At 42.0% G+C, this 6,596-nt stretch overlaps 1 pseudogene; it reads right to left on the reverse strand.

Moving 5' to 3' along the window:
• Positions 1-1,902: 1,902 nt before the first annotated feature.
• On the reverse strand, positions 1,903-2,289 carry LOC114215689 (tubulin-specific chaperone A pseudogene; annotated as a pseudogene).
• Between the last annotated feature and the right edge of the window lie 4,307 nt (positions 2,290-6,596).

A 6,596-nucleotide genomic window follows, 5' to 3' on the forward strand; every position in this document is an offset into this window, starting at 1 on the left:
GAAGATTTAAAAGAAAAAAAAGAAAAAAATGGGAGAGAATGTGATCAGGCAGGAGACTAGAACAGAACCATACACTAGTGATTTAGGGTATATTTTTATCTGTTAGAAGAAACTGTATCTCAAAATTTTAAAGAGAGAACAGCTTATATATATATGCCAAAAATAAGGGTAACTACTATGAAGGGATAAAATATGACCCTAAAAATGAAAAATAAAAAATGTTTTTTTTTTTTTAAAAAGAGATTGATAAGATGTTGGTTGAAAAAGGGAAAAAGGAAAAGAAAAAAAACAGTTAACAAAAATTAACTTTGATGAACTAATGAATCATGGTAAAAAAAAGCCTTGAATTCTATGTGCAGTATTCCCCTAGCGCTGGAGTTCTCCCATTCTCCTTGATCGGTAAACTTGGTCTTGGCTTGCTGGCTGTTCGTGCTGATCTTCTGGGGGAGGGGCCTGTTGCTGTGGTTTCCAAATGTCTTTGCCGGAGGCTGAATTGCCCCGGCCTTGTCGGTCTGGGCTAAGCAAGCTGCTCGGGTTTGATCTCAGGAGCTTTTGTTCCCTGCAAGCTCTCCGTACAGCCTTGGAGGACCAGGGCAAAAATGGTGGCCTCCCAATCTCCACCTGGAGGAGCTGAGAACTCGGGGCCCTCTCCTCAGTGCGCCCCCAGAGAAAAGTAGTCACTCCCTTGTCCCCGGTCTCCGGCCACGCTCCGTGCTCACCCGGCCTGTGACCAAGCGTTTGTATCTCTGGCACCCGACCCCGTGTGGAGTCTCCAAACCCAGCAGATCCCTGCGGTGCGTTCCCGCGCCGCTCCTCCCCGGGAAGGAAGGGGAGTCTCCCTGGATCTGCCACCTGTTGGGTCCCTGCTGCAGGAGCAGTGGCCCGACTGGGCCGCGGATCACAGTTTATGGCAACCCCGAGCTGAGAGCCCGCGCCTCAGCTCCGTCTCTGCAGCCGGCTTCCCCGCTCCAATACCTGGGAGCTCTGGCGCACTTAGGCTCCCCCGGTCTTTCTGTGACCCCAAGGGTCCTGAGACCTCACTGTCCCGCGAGGGTTCCACCCCCCGCTTAGCCACTGGAGCGACGTCCCTCAGCGGAGCCGACTTCTAAAAGGTCCGATTTTGTGCTCCGCGACTCTATCACTTGCCAGAAGCGGCCGGCGGAGGCCCCTCCCCCGCCATCTATCCTCCCGAATATCGCCTTGGATTCACTTCTCCGCACGTCCTACCTTCCAGTAAGTGGTCGCTTCTCTGTTCAGATAATTGTTGCTACTCTCCTCTTTGATCTCCTGTTGAGTTCGTAGGTGTTCAGAATGGTTTGATCCCTATTCAGCTGAATTCCTGAGACCAGACGAAATCTAGGTCTCCTACTCCTCCGCCATCTTGCTCCGCCCCCTCTTCTATTTATTTATATTTTTAAAGTGCACAGCAACATTTTTTTTAAAGATTTTATTAATTTATTTGAGAGAGAGAGAATGGGACAAAGAGAGGATGAGATGGAAGAGGGTCAGAGGGAGAAGCAGACTCCACGCTGAGCAGGGAGACCAATGTGGGACTCGATCCTGGGACTCCAGGATCATAACCTGAGCTGAAGGCAGTCGCCTAACCAACTGAGCCACCCAATAATTCTATTTAGGTTTTGATTGAGCTTGCATTTATTTCTTTTCTTTTTTATATTTTATTTTCTTTTATTAAAAATCAATTAATTAACATATAGTGTCTTATTAGTTTCAGAAGTACAGTTTAGTGATTCATCACTTGCATAAAATACCCAATGCTCTTTTTATTTTTTAAGACCAACTCATTTATTTGACACATTAAATGAGGCAAAGAAAAATATATGCAACTGCATAAAAAGGATCACATTCTCATACTACTTGAACATACAGCAGTGGTCAAAAATAATGAATTGTGGAATGGATCCCAAGATTTAATGCAAAAAACACCCTGTACAGAAAAACTTCAGGCTTCTAACTTCACTGAATCCAATACTAAACATGCTTCCTTATATTCCTCAGTTTCTTCCAAGTCTTTTTCACTCTCTAATAACTGCAGAAGATCGGTATATGCTGCTTCCAACCTGCGCTGGCAATCTGGGATCATCATCCGGGACTCTTGCAGGATCTCTGCCTGCTTTTTAATGGCATAATTTTCACCATTTTCAGCTTTCATTTTTTTGATCTTATCTTCTTGTTGTTTTGCTTCTTTCTCATACATCATTTTTTCTTTGACCAATCGCTTCACCGCGCTGGTTTTGATCTTGATCTGCCTCACGTGAGGATCAGCCATGATCCCTCTAGCGCCCCGGAAGGAGGGGTGGAGAGCTAGGGTAACCATGGAGGAAGACTGCAGGTAGAAGGCGGTAGTGTCGGTGTAGTCGCCAAGGCCCCATGCCCCCAGTGCTCTTTATATCAAGTGCCCTCCTTAATGCCCATCACCCAGTTACCACCTCCCTCCCTCCCCTCCAGCAACCCTCAGTTTTTTTCCTATAGTTAAGAGTCTTTTATGGTTTGTCTCCCTCTCTGATTTCATCTTATGTTATTTTTCTCTCCCTTCACCTATGTTCATCTGTTCTGTTTCTTCAGTTCCACATATGAGTGATATCATATAATTATTTTTCTCTGATTGACTTATTTTGCTTAGCATAATACCTTCTAGTTCCATCCAAGTCTATTACAAATGGTAAGATTTCATTTTTTTTTGATCACTGAGATATATATATATATACCACATCTTCTTTACCCATTCATCTATTGATGGACATCAAGGCTCTTTCCATAGTTTGGCTTTTGTGGACATTGCTACTATAAACCTTGGGGTGCAGGTGCTTCTTCGAATCACTGTGTTTGTATCCTTGGATAAATACCTAGTAGTGCAATTGCTGGGTCATACGGTAGTTCTATTTTTAACTTTTTGAGGAATCTTCATACTATTTTCCAGAGTGGCTCTACCAGCTTGCATTCCCCCAAAAGTGTAAGAGGGTTCCCTTTTATCTGCATCTTTGCCAACATCTGTTGTTCCTGACTTTTTAATTTTAGCCATTCTGACTGGTGTGAGGTGGTATCTCATTGTGGTTTTGATTTGTATTTCCCTGATGCCCAGTGATGTTCAGCTTTTTATCGTGTGTCTGTTAGCCATTTGTATGTCTTCTTTGGAGAAATGTCTGTTCATGTCTTCTGCCCATTTCTTGACTGGATTTTTGGTTTTTTGGGTGTTGAGTTAGATAAGTTCTTTTTTTTTAAATTTTATTTTATTATGGTATGTTAATCATCATACATTACATCATTAGTTTTTGATGTAGTGTTCCATGATTCATTGTTAGCATATAATACCCAGTGCTCCATTCAACACGTGCCCTCTTTAATACCCATCAGCAGGCTAACTCATCCCCCCACCCCCTCCACTCTAGAACCCTCAGTTTGTTTCTCAGAGTCCATAGTCTTTCATGGTTCATTTACCCCTCCAATTTACTGCCCTTCCCTTCCTACTATCCTTTATAGATTTTGGATACTAGTCCTTTATCTGATAAAGTCCTTGTAAATAAATATCTTCTTCCATATTGTGGGTTGTCTTTTAGTTTTGTTGACTATTTCCTTTGAGGTGCAAAAGCTTTTTATCTTGATGAAGTGCCAGTAGTTCATTTTTGCTTTTGTTTCCCTTGCCTCTGGAGGTGTGTCTAGCAAGAAGTTGCTGCAGCCAAGGTCAAAGAAGTTGCTGCCTGTGTTCTCCTCTAGGATTTTGATGGACTCCTGTCTCACATTTAGGTCTTTCAACCATTTGGAGTCTATTTTTGTGTATGGTGTAAAAAAAAAAAGGATCGTTTCATTCTTTTGCATGTGGCTGTCCAATTTTCCCAACACCATTTATTGAAGAGACTATCTTTTTCCCATTGGATATTCTTTCCTGCTTTGTTGAAGATTAGGTGACCATAGAGTTTTGGGTCAATTTCTGGGTTCTCTGTTGTGTTCCACTGACCTATGGATCTGTTTTTGTGCCAGTACCCTCCTGTCTTGATGATTACAGCTTTGTAATGCAGCTTGAAGTCTGGAATTGTGATGCCACCAGCTTTGGTTTTCTTTTTCAACATTCCTTTGGCCAGGGTCTTTTCTGGTTCCATAGATATTTTAGGATTCTTTATTCCAGCTCTGTGAAAAATGCTGATGATATTTTGATAGGGATGGCATTGAATGTGTAGATTGCTCTGGGCAGCATAGACATTTTAACAATATTTTTTCTTCCAATCCATGAGTGTGGAATGTTTTTCCATTTCTTTGTGTCTTCCTCAATTTCTTTCATAAGTATTCTATAGTTTTCAGAGTACAGATCTTTTATCTCTTTGGTTAGGTTTTTTCCTCGGTATCTTATGGTTTTTGGCACAATTGTAAATGGGATTGATTCCCTGGTTTCCACCGAATTCTGTGTTCACCCAGCCTGTGACTGAACATTTTTATCTCAGGCACATGACCCTGTTTTGAGTCTTCAAATTTTACAAACTCCTCTGGTATGGACCCATGCCATTCCTCCCTGGGGAGAGAGGGAGTTCTCAATGCGCTTCTGCCTTTTGCTGAGACCCTGCTTAGAGAGGGGTCATCCAACCTTGCAGTGGTTTGCTGGCTATGGCAACACTGAGCAGAAAGCCAGTGCCTAGACTCACTGTTTGCAACCAGCTTCCCTGTTCCGATGCTTGGGAACTCTGCCTCATTCAGGCATCCCTGTTCTTTTTGTGACCCCAGTGATCCTGAGACCACACTGTTCCACCTGGAATTCTGCCCTGTTTCACCACCTGAGCATGTTTCAGGCAGGGAGGTATCCCACTGGAGCAGACTTCTAAAAATTCCAATTTTGTGCTCCACTGTTTATAATACTTTCCAGTAACTTCCTTAAGCTGGCTCCCTCCCTGCCCCTCACAGTTTATCTTCCAAAATATTGACCAGATTCACATCTTCACACCTCCTACCTTGCAAAAAATGGTCACTTTTCTATTTGTAGAATTGCAGCAATTCTTTTCTCAGATCTCTGGTTAATTTCTCAGATGTTCAGAATACTTTAATAACTATCTAGCTGAATTCCAGGGACCAGACAAAATTAGGGTCCCCTACTCCTCTGTCATCTTAACTCCTCCTTGATTGAGCTTGCTTTTAATTTATAAGTTAGTTTGCAAAGAATCTGTATCAGTATAATATTGAAAATTTCCATTCACTGTTTATTTAGGTGTTGTTTTATGTCTTTCAACAAAATGGTGTTATTTTATGAGGTTCATTGACTTTTGCTAATATTATTCTTAACTACTCCTAATTTTTTTTTTTTTTTTTTAGAAAGAGAATGTGTGTGAGTGGGGGGAAGGGGTGGGGTGAAGGGCAGAGAGAGATTGAGAGAGAGAATCTTAATTAGGCTCAACTCAGCATGGAGCCCAATGTGGGTCTCGATTTCACAACCCCAAGATCATGACCTGAGCCAAAACCAAAAGTTGGTCGCTTAACTGACTGAGCTGCCCAGTGCCCCATTAACTACTCCTACTTTTTAAAACTATTTTTTATTATGTTATGTTAATCACCATACATTACATCATTAGCTTTTGATGTAGTGTGCCATGGTTCATTGTTTGCGTATAACACCCAGTGCTCCATTCGATATGTGCCCTCTTTAATACCCATCACCAGGGGCGCCTGGGTAGCTCAGTCAGTTAAGCGACCGCCTTCGGCTCAGGTCATGATCCTGGAATCCCGGGATTGAGTCCAGCATCGGGATCCCTGGTCAGCAGGGAGTCTGCTTCTCCCTCTGACACTCCCCCCTCTCATGCGCTCTCTCTCTGTCTCTCATTCTCTCTCTCAAATAAATAAATAAAATCTTTAAAAAAAAATACCCATCACCAGACTAACCCATCCCCCCACCCCCCTCCCCTTTAGAACCCTCAGTTTCTTAGAGTCCATAGTCTCTCATCATTTGTCTCCCCCTCCGAATTCTCCCCCTTCAGTTTTCCATTCCTACTATCTTCTTTTTTTTAAACATGTAATGTATTATTCGTTTCATAGGTACAGGTCTGTGATTCAACAGTCTTACAAAATTCATAGAGCTCACCATAGCACATACACTCCCCAATGTCTATTGCTCAGCCACCCCATCCCTCCCACCCCCCACCACTCCAGCAACCCTCAGTTTGTTTCCTGAGATTAAGAATTCCTCATATCAGTGAGATCATATGATACATGTCTTTCTCTGATTGACTTATTTCACTCAGCATAATACCCTCCAGTTCCAGCCACGTCGTTGCAAATGGCAAGATTTCATTCCTTTTGATGGCTGCATAATATTCCATAAACCTATTTTGAATGAAATACTTTACCTCATTTTTTCTCATTGAATGTTTAGAATATGAGATTTATATGTGGCTCCTCCCATCAGCACTGTACCTGAGATATATACGAGATACTTGCTGAAATCTCTTATGAGATGTAATAGTTTGTTCATTGACATTTTTGAAATTTTTATGCTTCTGATACCTTCCTATTTTGTATTTCCACTTCTGTTTTCTTTTGAAGATACTCTACCTTATTGTGAACTCAATTATCCATTTAAAATTATTTTTAAAAATGTCATC

Source organism: Eumetopias jubatus, unplaced genomic scaffold (genome assembly GCF_037043125.1).
Source record: "Eumetopias jubatus isolate StellerSeaLion01/CBP00866 unplaced genomic scaffold, mEumJub1_p1.0 scaffold_12, whole genome shotgun sequence".
Lineage (NCBI taxonomy): Eukaryota > Metazoa > Chordata > Mammalia > Carnivora > Otariidae > Eumetopias > Eumetopias jubatus.